The following is a 19810-nucleotide window of genomic DNA, read 5'->3' on the forward strand; positions in this document are numbered from 1 at the left end:
TACCCTGACTCTCCCCTCATTACACACAGACACCTGAAGTCCGTTGTCCTCCCTTCATTTCCCTGCTTCTCCCTCACTGCACCCAGACTCCAGATATATGTGACTCTCTCTCTCTCCGCTGCATACGCTCACACTGTGACATTCCTTCACAGTCTCCGTACTGCACACATGCAGCATTCCGCTGCTTGCAGTGAGGCAGGCGGTGCTCTGGGAGTAGGAAGCAGCTGGTGGGAATGCATTTGCTCTGAGGGTAAGTTAGGGATGCTGGCACTGTGATCAGTCTACTGCCTCACACAGAAATCTCTCACTTTTCTCTGGAGGTGCCTGATATCCACTCTGCCCATTTCTCTCTGTCACTGCATGCTTACCCTGCGGCCAATCACAGCAGGATCATCCTAATTTCCTCTAAATACCTCCCCGCCATTCAGATTTAAATGCAAGGATATGCATTGTTCTTGCACCCTCCATCCCTGTCTCAGGCATGAAACCAGCTGGGGAGGAAAGGAAACTCATTTGCTTGTCCTATTCTTTGCCTTTTTTTCCTTTAAGGTGGTGCAGTGATCTGACTTGTGCTGATCACTAGCCCATGAGCTGATTTATTATCAGGTATTCCTTAAGAGGTATCTTTCCGCACAGCCTGGCTCAGCTGCACTGCAAGGTCTGAAGTAGGGGATGCTGTGGCCAGTGACTTGGGAAGAATCCTGCATGCCAGACCCGGCTATCTGCTTGTGGAAGGGGCCACTAGAGGACTGATCAGTCTACACAGCTGTCAGCGGGAGGGAAATCTTCACACGTTATACCCTGTGTCTCATACTGAAGGAGAGAAGATGGACCAGCCTCCGTCATCCAGGTACGAGCTCTTCTAGACATTCTGCATGGCATCTCTAATGCGAGAGTGGGAAGATTGCAAGCTCTGCGGGGCAGGTGCCTATTATGCTGAATCCTAACTACTGTACTTATTATATTGCATGCTGGAAAACATAATGCACATTGTAACAGTAACCAAGGGGTCATCCATAAAATAACTGAATAACAAAATATATTGGGGCTAATTTGCTGAGGACAGAACAGTTTGCTGTGTCTCCCACTGGTAAAGCGGCAAGCACACAATATATAGATTATATATATAATGTTTGTATGTATGTATGTGTGTGAGGTAAATGGCAAGGGGAGGCACTGGCTAGTATCAGAGTCTGATTTACACATACATATATGAACCTGAGGGTTCATGTGGGCATTATATACAGGTGCAGCAGTATATACAGTACAGTAGTGCTGGAAATGTGGTGAGTTTTGATCAGGGATATGAGGAAAAGGTAGACAGGTGAGGCACTGCCTCACCTGCCACACACTTTTTACTCCAGAGTTTTGACTATAAAAATGATTACAATAAATACGAAGAAGAAATTTATAATTTTTTACTAATTTTTATAGTCAAAACTCTGGAGTATACCTAAGTGTGACAGGAAAGGCTCTGCCTCACCTGACCGCACATCACTGGTATATACAGTAGTTTATATATATATATATATATATATAATATATATATATATGTTCATTACATGCTATATTAAAAAAAAATGTTTTTATTATATTTAATCCCATGTAGAAGTACATTTTAGCCAAAGCTACTCTACCTCTTCAGCCCCTTGTACATACTGTATGTGCACCTGTCCAAAGTCATTTCAAATAATCCACCTGGCATATCCTTATGTTCCATCCCTCATAAGGCGACACGAGGGTTCCCAGGTAAAATATTGAAGCAACTTTCCCTGATTACTGCTATTAAACTGCATATTTAACTCTCATATTGTGATAAAACATCTCGGGGGAGAGATAAAGCACTGTTCCTGCGTCTGCTGTGCCAGTTTTGTATATTTAATACCCATGGTGTTCCTGTTCATGTTGAGAAATGCACTGACACCTTTTGACAATAGTATACTGATGGAACACCTGAGCATGTTTAAAGACCTGTCCTGTTTGCACAATGAAGAATCCCGGTCATTTGCTTATCAGACACAGGGCTTGATTTAGAGACAGACGCAATGGAGATATTTACGCAGATCAGCAATTGTTTGCCATTGCGCATATAAGCCACCCTGCGCTCTGGCCGCAATTGCTTTGCGATTACGCTCGCACAGAGGATAGATGCACAAAGTGAGTGACAGGTAGTCAGCATTTGGGGGTGTTAACGTGGAGGTGGTCAGAAATAACGCAGGTGTGTCTGGCCGTTTAAGCGCCGTCACATGGGCGTGCATAAATTAGCCATTGCGACCCCCTTCCCAACATGAGAGCTTTCAGCGTGCGAGGAGAGCTGCAATGATTGCGGTTGGTCAGACCTTCCACAAAGGCAAGATGGCTGCTCGATTTTAGATGATTTTGCCGATAATTACGCAGATAAGCGACGTCGCGCGTAGGCGAGAAGGCAGCAGTGGACGTCCCTCTGCTCAGGTGATCTTTGCGACCATTAGTAAGTTCGCGCAGCTGTGTTCCGTACAAAATAGCAGCTGCGATCGCGTTAACGTCCATCTCTGAACCAGATTCAACCCCCTAGCCAAATTCTGTGCGCACCTCAGAGTCAGAGCACAAGTAGACACAACGTACTTCACAAAAAGGAACTTGTACACTGCACCGAAATGTTTTATCCTTTGGCAAATAAGCCCCAATATAGTGAAGTAATTCCGCATGAGGTAAACATTTAAAAATATGAGTTTTTTCCTGTCATGGTTATACATATGCTCTTTTGCATTTAAGGCCTTACAGTATATTTACCAGAGAGATACTGTATATAGAGTACATTTATAATAAATTGTTGGTGTACACTAAGGAGATCATTCAGACTCGCTCGCTAGATGCGATCGCTCGCTCCCAGCGTATGTAAATTCGGCTAAGTGACATCAAGGCAGCCGCTCGCAGGGGAAGTCATAAACACTCCCACTTTGTTTTTGCGAGCGATCACTTTTTGTTTGTAGACGCCCACCAGCCTGTGTAAAGACGCCCACTTGCGCACGTCATCTCCAGGAAGTGCATGAAACCATTGGTACATCGAGCAGCATCGAATGCGATCGCAGAGCTTGAGGTTGACTATACCCTGCCACAAGCACTGCGATCACTTCAGTGTGAAATTCCACCAAGTGACGTGTACTATGCTGCCTTTAAATTATGCATGCCTCTGAAACAGCGTTGCAACACCCAGGCACGCCTGCGTTCGCACCTCCATTCCCCCGTTAGTAGTGCCCTGCCCCTGTTACCACCCACAAACGGCCTCTCCTGTCACTCATTCAGATGGGCTGTCTATGCTGGGCGAGCGAGCCCTTCCAGACCACTGGCAGTGGTTCACGCACACGCGTTGGGATGCATACGCATGCGCAGATTGGAAATGTCGGCCACAAACGAGCGAGCAGCCGCTAGCGAGGGGGTCTGAGTCAGGTCCTAAGCCTCAGTTACAAAGCGCACTAGGTGGGCACCACTAAACCCCTTCGGTTTGCACTGATGCACCTAGATGGTCTACCAAGCGCACATGTGCATTAACAGCTGCACTCCTCTCTCAGGAGTCGCGACCGCAAGCCAGAAGCACGCCCAGGAGTACAGGGAGACGAGAAAATCTGAGGAGATATAAAACTGCTAAATTGTAACCTTCATAACAAAGTCCAACCTACTAGCACTTTACTACTTCAACCGCCCCATTTATGAACTTACCCTTTTCCCTTTATCTCCTAAAATATTGCTAGGTTTAATTAATTAATTAGGGCAGTCAGGGCAGGACTGTCTCAACAGCATTGTAGGCCCTGGGCAAAGTAATGCACTGGGGCACCTGCCCACCCATTGATGGGAATACAAATGTAAATGGTCAATAAAATGAAACCTTTAGATATATTGGTACTTTCAACAAAATCAATGCTTAAACGTAAAAAAAACAGATGTTAAGCAAGAATAATGAATTCCCCCTCCTTCTTCTTTTCTCCAGCTCGCAGTGCAGTTCCTGCTCTGCACTGCAGCTGTAATTACAGTATGGGTGGCCCCCTGAGAGAGGGGGTCCAGGGGAAACAACCCCCCCCCCCCCCAGTGGCTGCTGGCTGGTAGGTAGAGAATGCTGCCCAGTTGATCTGATTGTGTGTAATTCCCATCAGAGAAGCCGGGGAGCATGTTTCTCTGCCTGCCTCTCAGCCAGCTGCCCTATGTGTGGAGCGAGCGGCCGCACACTCCGTAGGTTCCTAGGCAGCTGCCCAGTGAGCCCATATGTTAAGATGGCCCTGAGTGAGGGGACATCTGAATCATTTACATAACGTGCGTGCTGGTTTTTATTTTATTGTTTGCAGGAAACGTAGAAACGCGTTTCTCCACCGAAGTACAGGTTGCAATCACAACATGGGTCCTATTAACAGTATAGGATGACACCCACTTAGAGAGTGCAAATTTGTAATGATTCTCCACAAAGCAAGGAACGTCCTTAAAAATGCCCCTTCAGCGTTTCTGTTGATCTGTACGCCATACCGTAAAACATACCTGCCTACACTCTCTGAGATACCAGTAGACTTCCCAGTGAAGCGGGCGGTCCTGGGGAGATGAAATGTATCACAAATCGCGCCATCATAGCACATAGCACCGCCCCTGCTGCAAGTTGCAGCATTTTGCAATGGGGAGTGGGGCTGTATTATATTTCCAAACCATTTTCCTCCATGACCCACCCCTCCCACACACATCAACACAGTCACCCTTGGACCACTCGTCTGGGACCTCTCAGAGGGATGTATTAAACAGTAGGCATATCGTGAGGAAATGCAATGTCCCCTGAGACTGGCCCAACATGTGATAAGTTAACTTTTCCGCAGCAATATTTTATTCATATATATATATATATATATATATATATATATATACTGCAGCGATAAGTGATTTCTAGCCTTGCTATAAAGGAATGGGTATGATATACCGCCGGCCGCATGGCCAGCGGTTCGATTCCCGTCAGCGGCAGCCCGACAGGAGCAGAGTGCGAAGCAGCGGAAGCCCGACAGTGCTGGAAATCCCGATCGTGGCTAGGTAAGTATATGCTAACCTAACCTAACCCTATCCCTCCTTAGGGGTGCCTAACCCTAACTTCCCCCCCAAGTGCCTAACCCTAATCCCCCCTCTAAGTGCCTAACCCTAACCACCCCCTTCCCCGCTGCCTAAACCTAAGTCCCCTGGGGGGGTGCCTAACCGTAAGTCCCCCTGGGGGTGCCTAACCCTAACCCTCCCTCCCCCTAGCCTATCCCTAACCCTCCCGGGGGGGTGCCTAACCCTAAGTCCCCCCCGGGAGCCCTAAACCTAACCCTCCCCCCCGCGGCTGTCCGCTCGCGGAGCCCGGCATCACTACGATCGTGATGCCGGGCGCCGGTCTCCCGGCGTCTGGGAAATGCGGGTGTCTACATCTAGACGCCCGGCATTTCACCCTTGCCGGGATAAGACAGTCGGGGAGCCGGCTGCCGGTATTTAGGCAGTCGGCTTCCCGATTGCTTCCCGCTATAAATATATGGGCCCTCATTCAGAGCCACTCGGTAGTGGCAGTCCGCTCGTTCCGAGCGATGTTCGCACATCTGCGCATGCGTACGGATCGTTATACGCATGCGCGAACCAGTCAGTGCGGCCGAAATTCATGTGCTCGCAATATAGCGAATGCCTGCTATTTTGAGTGACAGAATGAGGCGTATGTGGGTGGTAACAGGGGAAGGTGCTTGAAAATGGGGAGTGGAGATCCGAACGCAGGCGTGCTTAAAGGTCAAAACGGGCGTTTTATGGGTGTGCATAATTAATACAGCAGCGTCATTGATCATGTCACTGGGTTATTTTATAGCCAGAACTGCTCGCAAGATTGTGGTAGCAAAAACCAACCACAAGAATAGCGAGCAGTTCATACGCTGGTCGATGTACTCGATTAATCTAATAAATAGCGGACATGACGTATGGTGCGAGCGGCCAGGGGGCGTTTTTAACAAATAAACGAGCGTATGTTTTGCTCGCTCGTTCAGACTTAGAGGTGTGAACAGACTGCAATTTGCGAACGGATCATTTGAATAGCCACCCCTTGTTTTTGAACGAACGACCGCAAATAGCGAACGGCTCTGAATCAGGCCCATAGTCCTAAATAACAAATTACCTACTTACATGTTAAATCATGAGATTAAATGTTCTAGTTATATTCTTACTTACAGGGCTGGCACTTTACACTCTAATGCCCTTCATTATTTTGGCTCTCAGGGGTCAATGCAATGAGGTGGGATTGTAAGACGGCATGTTTGGTGCGATGAACAGATGATGTGCATACATACCGTGTCCTATGCATATGTTAGGCTTACATCGTAAAATCTCCTGTGCATCCCTATGGGGCTATGAGGTAAAATGCATGATGTAAGGGCAAGGTAGAATGAAGTTGCCAGCTTTCATCGGCACATCATCAGCTTTGCCCGTAGATCGCCCCTAATTAAAATTGACCACTTATTGTCTTCTTTGCTAGAGAGGGTTCCTTATAAGCAATGTACCCTTATTACCTCAATATTTGTTCCTGCTACAATGACACAGCACACTATAAACTGTCCTTGGTCTTACAAGCAGTGCCCTGACATATACATTACAGCAGGACCTGACATATACATTACAGCAGGCCCTGACATATACATTACAGCAGGACCTGATGTAAAATATATATTGATATAGTACCTGAGTTAAGTGTAACGCCTGGATGTATTGCTATTGTAGGTCAGCTGTAACAATGAAGGTGAGAGTCTTATTCCTTCAAGTTCATGTAATTACATATAGAACACTGCTCAGACTGTGATTAATTGATTTATTTGATTTATACACAGGCTTTTTTTGTTTGTTACATTTGTGGGAAGAAATTACCAAAGGACTTAGGGCCTGATTCAGCAAGGACGCTATTCAGCTTATACGCACGCAACGCAGTTGCTAATATCAGCGGTGATATGTAAATGTTTGCATTCGCATTGCGATCGCAGCCTAACATAAGGACGCCCACTTCCCCTTACTCACATCCGTATATTTTGGCAACATAGCACAACAATCTGTAATATCGAGTAACATCGGACCTATGCGCCCAGTTAAGGCAGGTCAGACCTCAGTCAGGAATTGCTTACTTCATCGCCTGGCATCGCAGTGGCTAATTTTTGTACGCTCATGCAAGACCATCCCAACACACTGGCACACCTGCGTTTGCCCGATCACCCCCCCCCTTCACACCCACAAACGGCACTTCCTGTCAGTCACTCTGCAATGAGTCTGCGTACCGTCTGTGATTGCAGTCCCGATCGCAGTGGCTAGTTTGCGCACGTGCACTGCGGTGCATACACAGAACGCAACACTCGGCCAACTGCGTTCCTTGCTGAATCAGGCCCTTAAACCACCCAGAATGTCCTAATTCTGCCTCTGGAAAGTATCTCCCGTACTTTAATAATCTGAAGTGTTTTGTCATAAAATGATGTAGAAACTGTAGTTTCTGCATAATGTTATGTATTCCCGTTATATGCTACTTTAACAGTCTAATCCAGGAGAATTCACAGAAATCTCCTGCAAGAAGCTAAAATTAGCGCTGCAGATCACAGAGCCCATTAATAGCAATGGGGACTACGATCTAAACCACTTGGTACCAAACCACGTTTGGCCCTGTTAGTATAAACCGCATTAAATTAAGGCTATGGCGACTTTACTCGCAGGAGAGAGATCTTCCAATCCCTCCCCTGCAGCCTCCGTCAGGCAGCGGAAGCTGATGCTGTGTGCGCGCGCAGTGTCAAATTCCCCTGGAGGAGTCTTTCACAAATTGTCGTGGGAAGTGACTCACAGGGACATCGATAATTATTGTTACTGCCGTCCCTGCGGGTTCTGTTTAGTACATAGAGGGGATATTTCCATTCACAATTAAAATGTCCACTGTGATACAGACTATTAATACATAGACACCCTTCGTTTCTGTCCTCTCTCTCTCTCGAGACAGGTACCCATGGGCCTTCTATCTCTTAATATGTATATTTTAATGTATTTTTGCAGATTATAAACTGTGAATTGGAGGTATTTGGACTCTTTAGCAAATGTATGTATTATTATTCTACCATTGATTAAAAACTGATATATTTTGTACAGACTTTCACACTTTACCGCTTTGGCAGGAGAATATCTGAAAGACTTAAATCTCAAAGAGCTTAGGGCCTGATTCAGACCCGCTCGCTAGATGCGTTCGCACGCAGCCGTCAGCTGCCAAAGTATGCAAATCCGGCGATTGCACGGCAAGACATTAGCACGCCTACTATGTCTTGGCGTGCGATCGCGGTGTGAGTCTATAGACGCCCACCAGCCAGTCACAAGGTGCCCAATTTCCCTTCGCAATACACGTCATCTCCAGGAAGTGTATGCAAGAGTCGGTAACATCGACCATATCCTACCGCAAGTGCTTCAGAGTGTTATTCTGCCATGTCACGTGTATTATGACGCTGAGTCTTAATTATGCACGTCTCTATAACGGCGCTAGGATGTACAGACACACCTGCGTTCACACCACTACACACCCGTTTCCATCAACCATCCCCTGTCACCACCCACAAATGGCTCGTCCAGTCACTCATTCTAGCGAGGCGGCTATGTGCAGTGTGCGGATTCTTCCAGATCGCATGGGCTAGTTTGCGCACGCGCACTGCGTCTTATACGCTTGCGCAGATCGCAAACATCGGCAGGCTACGTGCAAACGCAGCCTAGCGAGCGGGTCTGAATCAGGCCCTTGGTTTTAGACTCCATGAAAGAAGCAGCGATATGAACAAGGTCTGTCTTAAGGGTAAGGCCACTGAGCCAGTCAAAGCCGCCATAAGTGTGAGGACGCGGAAAGTGTATGTACAGAAGTTGGAGTGTGCTTGGGATCTTATTGACTACAGCACTGCACACAGACACATATAGACACCTATAGAACCTCCCCCTACATATTTCTCCACTGCGCTCCTTCGGATTTGCACTGGAACCCATCCGCCTCCATTCTTTGCATTTGTTTTAGGCTCTATTTTTTCTTGAGCTGTCCTTGGTGACAAAATAGAATTTTTGGCAGCACGGATGGCGAAGTGGTTAGCATTACTGCCTCAAGGCACTGAAGTCATCAGTTCATTTCCTGCCCATTGCCAAACCGTGGTCTTTGTATGTTGTCACCGTATTTGCATGGGTTTCCTGCAGGTGCTTCAGTGGTCAGCGGTCTCTTCACTCCTGTGTCGGGGATCCTGCGCATTCCTCACAATGTGCAGCGGCCATTTCCGGGGGAGGTTCCTGTCTCCTGACGAGTTATGCGATGTGTAGCCCATAAGCTACAGAGGCGTACGCCATCTTCAGATGGTGTTAGCTGCAGGGACCAAGCTACGGAATGCTTCGCATTCCGGAACTTAGTAACTCTGACATCATCGCATCCCCCATAGAAACCTATGGGGGTTCTGGCTGCTGTCAGAAATGTAGGGACAGTTGCAGATATCTGACATAACTGCTGCTATCCCTCCATATTACATTCAGGGGATACTATATACAGGTTGAGTCTCCCATATCCAAATATTCCGAAATGCGGAATATTCCGAAATACGGAATATTTTTAGCATAGCCGAGATAGTGAAACCTTTGCTTTTTGATGGTTCAATGGACACAAACTTTGTTTAAGCCACAAAATTATTAAAAATAAAATATAAAATGACCTATAGTCTGTGTGTATAAGCTGTATATGAAACATAAATGAATTTCATGTACAGTATGTACACAAACTTTGTTTGAGCCACAAAATTAGTGAAAATATTGTATAAAATTAAATGCATGTATAAGGTGTATTTGAATCATAAATGCATTATATGTTTAGATTTGGGCTCTATTTCTAAAACATTTTAATATGGTATGCAAATATTCCAAAATACGGAATATTCCGATATCCAAAATACCCTTGGTCCCAAGCATTTTGGATATGGGAGACTCAACCTGTGTATTTGTGGGTATCCTTCAAAAATGGGTGTTTCAGGGAATAAGCCACACATATTGAATGATAAATTGGCCCCTATATGATGCAGAATGTCTACATGCTCTGTTGTGTTAATGCTGTTTCTGTTACATTGCTGGATAAGTGGCAACAATTTAATACAAGTAACAGGAAGATTGTACTCAGCAGGTAAAGTACCATGTATTAATGCATTGCACTGTACGATACTGCACTCCAGCATAGCACGGTCCCTGATCACACTCTAATTCTGTACTATATTACTCACCTCGAATACAGAACAGACACTGGGAATTTCTGTGCAATTTGTCAATAGTAAAGTAATAAAACACAACAACAAATCTTTACAATTACAAGTAATTAGCGAGTGTGTTTATATACTGTACATGTTTCAGCCATAAAAACAGGATGATTTTCAGATAAGGGGCTTTATGATCAGATAAATGATGTTAGTATTAAATAAGGGATTATAGCATCAGATAAGAGACTATAGTGTCATATAAATTATCACCGTGTCACATAAGGGATTTTATTTTCAGATAAATTATTTTAATATCCGATAAAGGATTATAGTGTGAGATAGGGGATTATAGTGTCAGATAAGGGATTATAGTGTGAGATAAGGGATTATAGTGTCAGATAAGTGATTATAGTGTCAGATAAGGTATTATAGTGTCAGATAAGGAATTATAGTGTGAGATAAGGGATTATAGTGTCAGATAAGTGATTACAGTGTCAAATAAGGGATTATAGTGTGAGATAAGGGATTATAGTGTCAGATAAGTGATTATAGTGTCAGATAAGGCATTATAGTGTAAAATAAGGGATTATAGTATCAGATAAGTGATTACAGTGTCAGATAAGGGATTTTATTATCAAATAAGATATTTTAGTATCAGAAAAGGGATTATAGCATCAAAAAAGAGATTTTAGTATCTGCTAAGTGATTCTCCTACCAGATTAAAGATATTTTAACGTCCAATGAGGGAGTTTAGTATCAACCTTATGCTTTCTAGTATTAAATAACAGATTTTAGTAACAGATAAGGGATTATAGTGTCAGATAAGTGATTATAGTGTGAGATAAGGTATTATAGTGTGAGATAAGGTATTATAGTGTCAGATAAGGTATTATAGTGTGAGATAAGGTATTATAGTGTCAGATAAGGTATTATAGTGTGAGATAAGGGATTATAGTGTGAGATAAGGGATTATAGTGTCAGATAAGGGATTATAGTGTCAGATAAGGTATTATAGTGTGAGATAAGGGATTATAGTGTCAGATAAGGGATTATAGTGTCAGATAAGGTATTATAGTGAGAGATAAGGGATTATAGTGTAAAATAAGGGATTATAGTGTCAGATAAGTGATTATAGTGTCAGATAAGGTATTATAGTTTGAGATAAGGGATTATAGTATCAGATAAGGGATTACAGTGTCAGATAAGGGATTTTATTATCAAATAAGATAGTTTAGTATCATATAAGGGATTATAGCATCAACAAAGAGATTTTAGTATCTGCTAAGTGATTCTCCTACCAGATAAAAGATATTTTGCTTTCTAGTATTAAATAAGAGATTTTATAGTGTGAGATAAGGGATTATAGTGTCAGATAAGTGATTATAGTGTCAGATAAGGGATTATAGTGTCAGATAAGTGATTATAGTGTCAGATAAGGGATTATAGTGTCAGATAAGTGATTATAGTGTCAGATAAGGGATTATAGTGTCAGATAATGGATTATAGTGTGAGATAAGTGATTATAGTGTCAGATAAGGGATTATAGTGTGAGATAAGGGATAATAGTGTCAGATAAGTGATTATAGTGTCAGATAAGGGATTACAGTGTCAGATAAGGGATTTTATTATCAAAATAAGATAGTTTAGTATCATATAAGGGATTATAGCATCAACAAAGAGATTTTAGTATCTGCTAAGTGATTCTCCTACCAGATAAAAGATATTTTGCTTTCTAGTATTAAATAAGAGATTTTATAGTGTGAGATAAGGGATTATAGTGTCAGATAAGTGATTATAGTGTCAGATAAGGGATTATAGTGTCAGATAAGTGATTATAGTGTCAGATAAGAGATTATAGTGTCAGATAAGTGATTATAGTGTCAGATAAGGGATTATAGTGTCAGATAATGGATTATAGTGTGAGATAAGTGATTATAGTGTCAGATAAGGGATTATAGTGTGAGATAAGGGATAATAGTGTCAGATAAGTGATTATAGTGTCAGATAAGGGATTATAGTGTCAGATAAGGGATTATAGTGTCAAATAAGGGATTATAGTGTCAAATAAGGAATTATAGTGTCAGATTTTATTATCAAATAAGATATTTTAGTATCAGATAAGGGTTTATAGCATCAAAAAATAGATTTTAGTATCTGCTAAGTGATTCTTCTACCAGATAAAAGATATTTTAGCGTCCGATGAGGGAGTTTAGAATCAGCCTCAGATAAGGGATTATAGTGTCACATAAGGGATCATAGTGTGAGATAAGAGATTATAGTGTCAAATAAGGAATTATAGTGTGAGATAAGGGATTATAGTGTCAGATAATGGATTATAGTGTGAGATAAGGGATTATAGTGTCAAATAAGGAATTATAGTGTGAGATAAGGGATTATAGTGTCAAATAAGGAATTATAGTGTGAGATAAGGGATTATAGTGTCAGATAAGGGATTATAGTGTGAGATAAGGGATTATAGTGTCAGATAATGGATTATAGTGTGAGATAAGGGATTATAGTGTCAAATAAGGAATTATAGTGTGAGATAAGGGATTATAGTGTCAAATAAGGTATTATAGTGTGAGATAAGGGATTATAGTGTCAGATAAGGGATTATAGTGTCAGATAAGGTATTATAGTGAGAGATAAGGGATTATAGTGTAAAATAAGGGATTATAGTGTCAGATAAGTGATTATAGTGTCAGATAAGGTATTATAGTTTGAGATAAGGGATTATAGTATCAGATAAGGGATTACAGTGTCAGATAAGGGATTTTATTATCAAATAAAATAGTTTAGTATCATATAAGGGATTATAGCATCAACAAAGAGATTTTAGTATCTGCTAAGTGATTCTCCTACCAGATAAAAGATATTTTGCTTTCTAGTATTAAATAAGAGATTTTATAGTGTGAGATAAGGGATTATAGTGTCAGATAAGGGATTATAGTGTCAGATAAGGGATTATAGTGTCAGATAAGGGATTATGGTGTCAGATAAGTGATTATAGTGTCAGATAAGGGATTATAGTGTCAAATAAGGAATTATAGTGTCAGATTTTATTATCAAATAAGATATTTTAGTATCAGATAAGGGTTTATAGCATCAAAAAATAGATTTTAGTATCTGCTAAGTGATTCTTCTACCAGATAAAAGATATTTTAGCGTCCGATGAGGGAGTTTAGAATCAGCCTCAGATAAGGGATTATAGTGTCACATAAGGGATCATAGTGTGAGATAAGAGATTATAGTGTCAAATAAGGAATTATAGTGTGAGATAAGGGATTATAGTGTCAGATAATGGATTATAGTGTGAGATAAGGGATTATAGTGTCAAATAAGGAATTATAGTGTGAGATAAGGGATTATAGTGTCAAATAAGGAATTATAGTGTGAGATAAGGGATTATAGTGTCAGATAAGGGATTATAGTGTGAGATAAGGGATTATAGTGTCAGATAATGGATTATAGTGTGAGATAAGGGATTATAGTGTCAAATAAGGAATTATAGTGTGAGATAAGGGATTATAGTGTCAAATAAGGTATTATAGTGTGAGATAAGGGATTATAGTGTCAGATAAGGGATTATAGTGTCAGATAAGGTATTATAGTGAGAGATAAGGGATTATAGTGTAAAATAAGGGATTATAGTGTCAGATAAGTGATTATAGTGTCAGATAAGGTATTATAGTTTGAGATAAGGGATTATAGTATCAGATAAGGGATTACAGTGTCAGATAAGGGATTTTATTATCAAATAAGATAGTTTAGTATCATATAAGGGATTATAGCATCAACAAAGAGATTTTAGTATCTGCTAAGTGATTCTCCTACCAGATAAAAGATATTTTGCTTTCTAGTATTAAATAAGAGATTTTATAGTGTGAGATAAGGGATTATAGTGTCAGATAAGGGATTATAGTGTCAGATAAGGGATTATAGTGTCAGATAAGGGATTATGGTGTCAGATAAGTGATTATAGTGTCAGATAAGGGATTATAGTGTCAAATAAGGAATTATAGTGTCAGATTTTATTATCAAATAAGATATTTTAGTATCAGATAAGGGTTTATAGCATCAAAAAATAGATTTTAGTATCTGCTAAGTGATTCTTCTACCAGATAAAAGATATTTTAGCGTCCGATGAGGGAGTTTAGAATCAGCCTCAGATAAGGGATTATAGTGTCACATAAGGGATCATAGTGTGAGATAAGAGATTATAATGAGAGATAAGGGATTATAGTGTCAAATAAGGAATTATAGTGTGAGATAAGGGATTATAGTGTCAAATAAGGAATTATAGTGTGAGATAAGGGATTATAGTGTCAGATAAGGGATTATAGTGTGAGATAAGGGATTATAGTGTCAGATAAGGGATTATAGTGTGAGATAAGGGATTATAGTGTGAGATAAGGGATTATAGTGTCAGATAATGGATTATAGTGTGAGATAAGGGATTATAGTGTCAAATAAGGAATTATAGTGTGAGATAAGGGATTATAGTGTCAAATAAGGAATTATAGTGTGAGATAAGGGATTATAGTGTCAGATAAGGGATTATAGTGTGAGATAAGATAATATTATGAAGTGTCTCTAGAAACTATTCTCTATTGTTGGCAGATATACAAGGAATGCTGCAAGACATCTGGGCACCGCATTTTGTGTTGATGAAAACCTTTTGGGCTCGTCACGGGCTGCGGAAAATGCTAAATTGACTTTTAGCTAAAAAAGAAAGGTGTTTTTTTTTGTGTGTGAGTTAAATAATTGTTTTACCAACTATCGACATCATTCCATTGTAGTCCACATTCTGGATGAGCTGAGAGCAGCCGCTAGTGACAGGTGGCCCATTATGTGCCAGGGTGCCATCCATGTGTTATTGCTAGGTGCCAGGGGAAATACGCAGCCTTCCTGGCATGAAAGTTGCTTTGGATTTTCGAGACCTTACACATGAAGCATGGTGACAGTTGCTTATAATACAGTGTCTATATTAGAAAGTTATTTTTCACCTACATCTGAAATCACATGCAAAGCAGCCCCTCCCCCCTCCCCCACTTCTACATGCACATCTCATTAATCTCTGTTACCGCCGTGCGCTAATTTACTCCCCGAAGTCCCAGGGGCCGGGGCATGCAGCCATGTTTCACTGAGATTTGTGGTTCATCTCACTTCTTTAGTAACTGTTACCAACCAATAAACAGAATTTTTAATTTAATATCAGTGCTAATATCACTGGAATAAAAGAAAAATGCTCCATAAAAATATTCTGCTCCTAACACTTTGCTATTGAACTGTGTGAAAAATTACATGAAAATCAATTGCAGGTGACTTTGTTTCTAGGAAGGGTAAAGGCCCCCATACATCAGCAATTGATTGCAGCAATCGTGCAATTTGCAATCGATTGTGTATAAAAATCTTTCCCTTTTTCAATCGATTGTGGCATCTCTGCAATCGATTGCAAATTGCACGATTGCTGCAATCAATTGCTGATGTATGGGGACCTTCAGACAACGAGCAGTGGGAATTGGAAATGACTTTCTGGGCATTCCGAGCCTGAGAGTCACAGAGGGCCATGTTTTTGTTTATAAGCGCTATATACATTGTAAACATTTTAAAATGTAGAGATTTTGGGCCTCATTCAGACCCACTTGCAAGCAGCTGTCCGCTCGCAAGTGGGTCGATGGTGTGCACTGCGCATGCGCACGACGGAGGGAGCTCCGTCGTGCGCATGCGCCAGACGCGACGAGCGAAGGACTTTCCTTCGCTTGTTGTGTTTGATCAAAGGGGGCGTGCTGTCGATGTTGATTGACAGCACGCCCCCTTTGGTGGGCGTGCCTGCCAGACGGAGGCGTTCCCATGGGAACGCCTACCGTCAGAAGCCGGCCCCACTGACATCACTAGTGATGTCAGTGGGAGTGATTTTGGCTCTGATAGAGCCAAAATCACTCCAGGGCTTGTGGTCGAAAACCCCGACCACAGGCTTCTGGTCGCACTGGCGATGGTCGCGATGGTCAAGACCATCGCGACCATCATCCTGCACGCTTGTATGTGCTGTGGGTGGTGACCCACAGCTATACGAGAGTCCAGGAGGACGCTCCATTTTTATGGAGGACGGCCCTCATTCAGAGCGAGGCTCTGCTCAGAGCGTCCGGCTCTGAATGAGGGCCTTTGTCACATGATCATTTCACATTGTACGAGGGCGGTTCAATAAGTAAGGTAACAAGACCTCTCACATATGTAATGTTCTATATTTCATTCTAATTTCCCGCCTGGCCAGAGCAGGTAGACCACGGCTTCTTCTCACGGTCATTAGACTGCACCTCATATCAGTCATAAGGGGCCTATCCATTAACGGATGTTTTTCTGAACGATGAAAGACGAAAGATATCTATTGAAAATTCCGGTGGCTGCGCTGAACGATATCTGTCATGTACATGACAGATTTTTGCGAAAGACGAACGATGAACGATATCGCATGACATGATTCAGGGAGTGGATATTTTCTCTCCAGCGCTTTGTAGCTGCTGTTAATATCGTTCGTCGTTTACCGCATATAAACTGCACGATATTTCTAATATCTGGCAGCGATATGCGATAATTGACCAACATGTTGGAGAGACGAAAGATAAAATGTATCGGCTGCGGGAGTGCGCATCTGTCATCGTTCAGGGCCTATCCATTAGCAGATAAATTGAAGGACTGAACGATATATCGTTCAGTCGTTCAATTTCTCTGCTAATGGATAGGCCCCTATACTGTCCCAACATCAGGTGTAAGATGGCGGTGCCTGCGACAACATGGTCACACATTGAGGTGCGTAGTGTGAGCATTCTGATGATTTGATCGGCTATAATATGAATATTTAATTGATTTAATTGGATAATAATCAGTGCACAAACTCATAAGCATTAGCTGAAGATGAAATACTATGTTCTATGAGCCATTTCAAGCATTGTGTAAGTGATGAGCATTGGGACGAGGGAACCAGGGGTTTATTATCACCCGAGGGGGCCTGTTTGCTGCGCCCCCTCATCTGAACAGAGCCTTAACCACTCCACCCGCCAGACAAGCATTTTACCTTGCTCTGCTAAACGGGTCCTTCCTCCTCCATGGCGCCATCTTCCCAGTGATATTCGGGAAGATGGAGCTTGTGCACTAGAGAGTAAAGACACTGGTATAGTGCCAGATTCTTTGCTGTGACTGCACAGCGCCATCTTACTGTAGATGTCACTGGGAAGATGTCACCTCCTCGGCGGAGGAGGAGGGACCCACTTGCCAGAGTGAGGTAAGTATACTTTGACTGCAGGTTGTGCAGTGTACCACACAACCTGCCCCCATTATAAATACGCCTATGGTGGGAACCATATGGTAGGAATCAAACATTTTTATCAATATGTTAAAGGCTGGACACCAGAGTACGTATGGGCATGTTTGTCCGTACAGAGCAGCAGTCTGCTGCAGAGCCATAACTAGACTTTTTGGTGCCCTGTGCCAGAAAGAGCATTGGCGCACCCCTCATTATTCAAAGGGACATAATGCACCCAAAAAAGGGCCATGGCTTCATGGGGAAGGGCCATGGAAGAGATAGGAGAGGCCAGGAGAGCTGGGGATGAAATAAGAGGAAGCTACAAGCAAGAATGATAATAAACAGACATTTGACAGGCCCAAACAGCGCCTCCTACCCTAGCTACGGCCCTGGTCTGCTGCGACATGTTCCCAAGGCATTGGACACCTCATGAAAGGATTTGGAAGGTAGACATAAAGGGCACCTGAGACTGTTCCGTTTGTCCAGCATTAAATAGAGTAGAAGAAAAACTTAAGGACCATTGATCATATACTGCTGCGGATCTCACCTTACATGGATAAGGCTGGTGCTCTAACAGGGCATCAGTGCTGACCGTGAGATTGGAGCCAGGGGTGACCCGTAGTAAGGCAGAGATATGGGCTGCTTCCAATGTACAGTTAGATATTAGTATCATGAAGACCGGCAGATATTCATTATAGCATTGTCTATGTTAACCCTTCACAGGGGCCAGTGTGGAGTACTGTAAGGTGGTGGTGATGTAAGGTGGTGGTGTGTGTGGAGGGGCAATTGGCACCTAGAAGACCCCCAGCACTGGCCCACGCTATGCAATCATGTGTGCAAACAGGGCATCAATGATTCATTCAAATTAAAAAGTGCTTCTCACATCTGATATATTATGCATTAGTATTGATTGGAAAACAGTAGTTAGACTTTTAACTTCCCCCCTGACAGGAGGCCGAGGCTGATTCACCGCCTCACACCCCCGCTCTCCTACCAGGACCCCGTCCAATCTTTTCTCCTCACAGGAAGGACAGCACAGGTGTTAAAAGCTTTCCCAATATAAATTGTTTTTCATAAAACTCTGAGTAACAATAGTATAGCTGGAAAAGGCCACAAGTAAGATTCATTTGTTTCATTATATGTAAGAAAAAACCATGTTGTGACTATGATCAATGATTAAAGGGACATCTGTGTTTTATGGTATGGTAGTCCGGGGCTGCCTTGTAGAAAGGTTGCAAAGACAATGGGCCTGATTTAGAGTCGCCCACGATGCACGTAATCGTGAGCAAAAATCTTTAAAGACTCCTATGGCGCATATGTTACACAGAGTGTACACACAAAGGCACTATTGTTATCAGGGCTGCCACCAGAAATTGTGGGGCAGGGAGGGCTGAACCTTAATGGGGGGGGAAGCACAGGGCTGGGAAGGCTGGAGTAGGGGGGGAGGCACAGGGCAGGGAAGGCTGGAGTAGGGGGAGGCACAGGGCAGGGAAGCCTGGAGTAGGGGGGAGGCACAGGGCAGGGAAGGTTGGAGTAGGGGGGAGGCACAGGGCAGGGAAGGCTGGAGTGAGGGGAGGCACAGGGCAGGGAAGGTTGGAGTAGGGTGGAGGCACAGGGCATGGAAGGCTGGAGTAGGGAGGAGCCATAGGGCAGGGAAGGCTGGAGATGGGGGAGGCACAGGGCAGGGAAGGTTGGAGTAGGGAGGAGGCACAGGGCAGGGAAGGCTGGAGTGAGGGGAGGCACAGGGCAGGGAAGGTTGGAGTAGGGTGGAGGCACAGGGCATGGAAGGCTGGAGTAGGGAGGAGCCATAGGGCAGGGAAGGCTGGAGTAGGGGGAGGCACAGGGCAGGGAAGGTTGGAGTAGGGAGGAGGCACAGGTCAGGGTAGGGTGGAGTAGGGGGAAGGCACAGGGCAGGGAAGGTTGGAGTAGGGGGAGGCACAGGGCAGGGAAGCCTGGAGTAGGGGGGAGGCACAGGGCAGGGAAGGTTGGAGTAGGGGGGAGGCACAGGGCAGGGAAGGCTGGAGTGAGGGGAGGCACAGGGCAGGGAAGGTTGGAGTAGGGTGGAGGCACAGGGCATGGAAGGCTGGAGTAGGGAGGAGCCATAGGGCAGGGAAGGCTGGAGTAGGGGGAGGCACAGGGCAGGGAAGGTTGGAGTAGGGAGGAGGCACAGGTCAGGGTAGGGTGGAGTAGGGGGAAGGCACAGGGCAGGGAAGGTTGGAGTAGGGGGAGGCACGGGGCAGGGAAGGTTGGAGTAGGGGGGAGGCACGGGGCA

The 19810-nt window shown here is 43.5% G+C and overlaps 1 protein-coding gene across 1 annotated transcript in view; it reads left to right on the top strand.

The window, feature by feature from the left end:
* The first annotated feature begins 254 nt into the window (after positions 1–254).
* The window catches only part of LOC148477619 (galactosylgalactosylxylosylprotein 3-beta-glucuronosyltransferase 1-like), a 184562-nt gene continuing 165006 nt past the window's right edge, over positions 255–19810 (top strand). Inside the window, exon 1 of the mRNA XM_088456446.1 lies at positions 255–850. The gene's annotated coding sequence lies outside the window, so the exon portion shown is untranslated. The remainder of the gene's footprint in view (positions 851–19810) is intronic.

This window comes from Taudactylus pleione, unplaced genomic scaffold (genome assembly GCF_031769625.1).
Source record: "Taudactylus pleione unplaced genomic scaffold, aTauple2 ptg000705l, whole genome shotgun sequence".
NCBI classification, from domain to species: domain Eukaryota; kingdom Metazoa; phylum Chordata; class Amphibia; order Anura; family Myobatrachidae; genus Taudactylus; species Taudactylus pleione.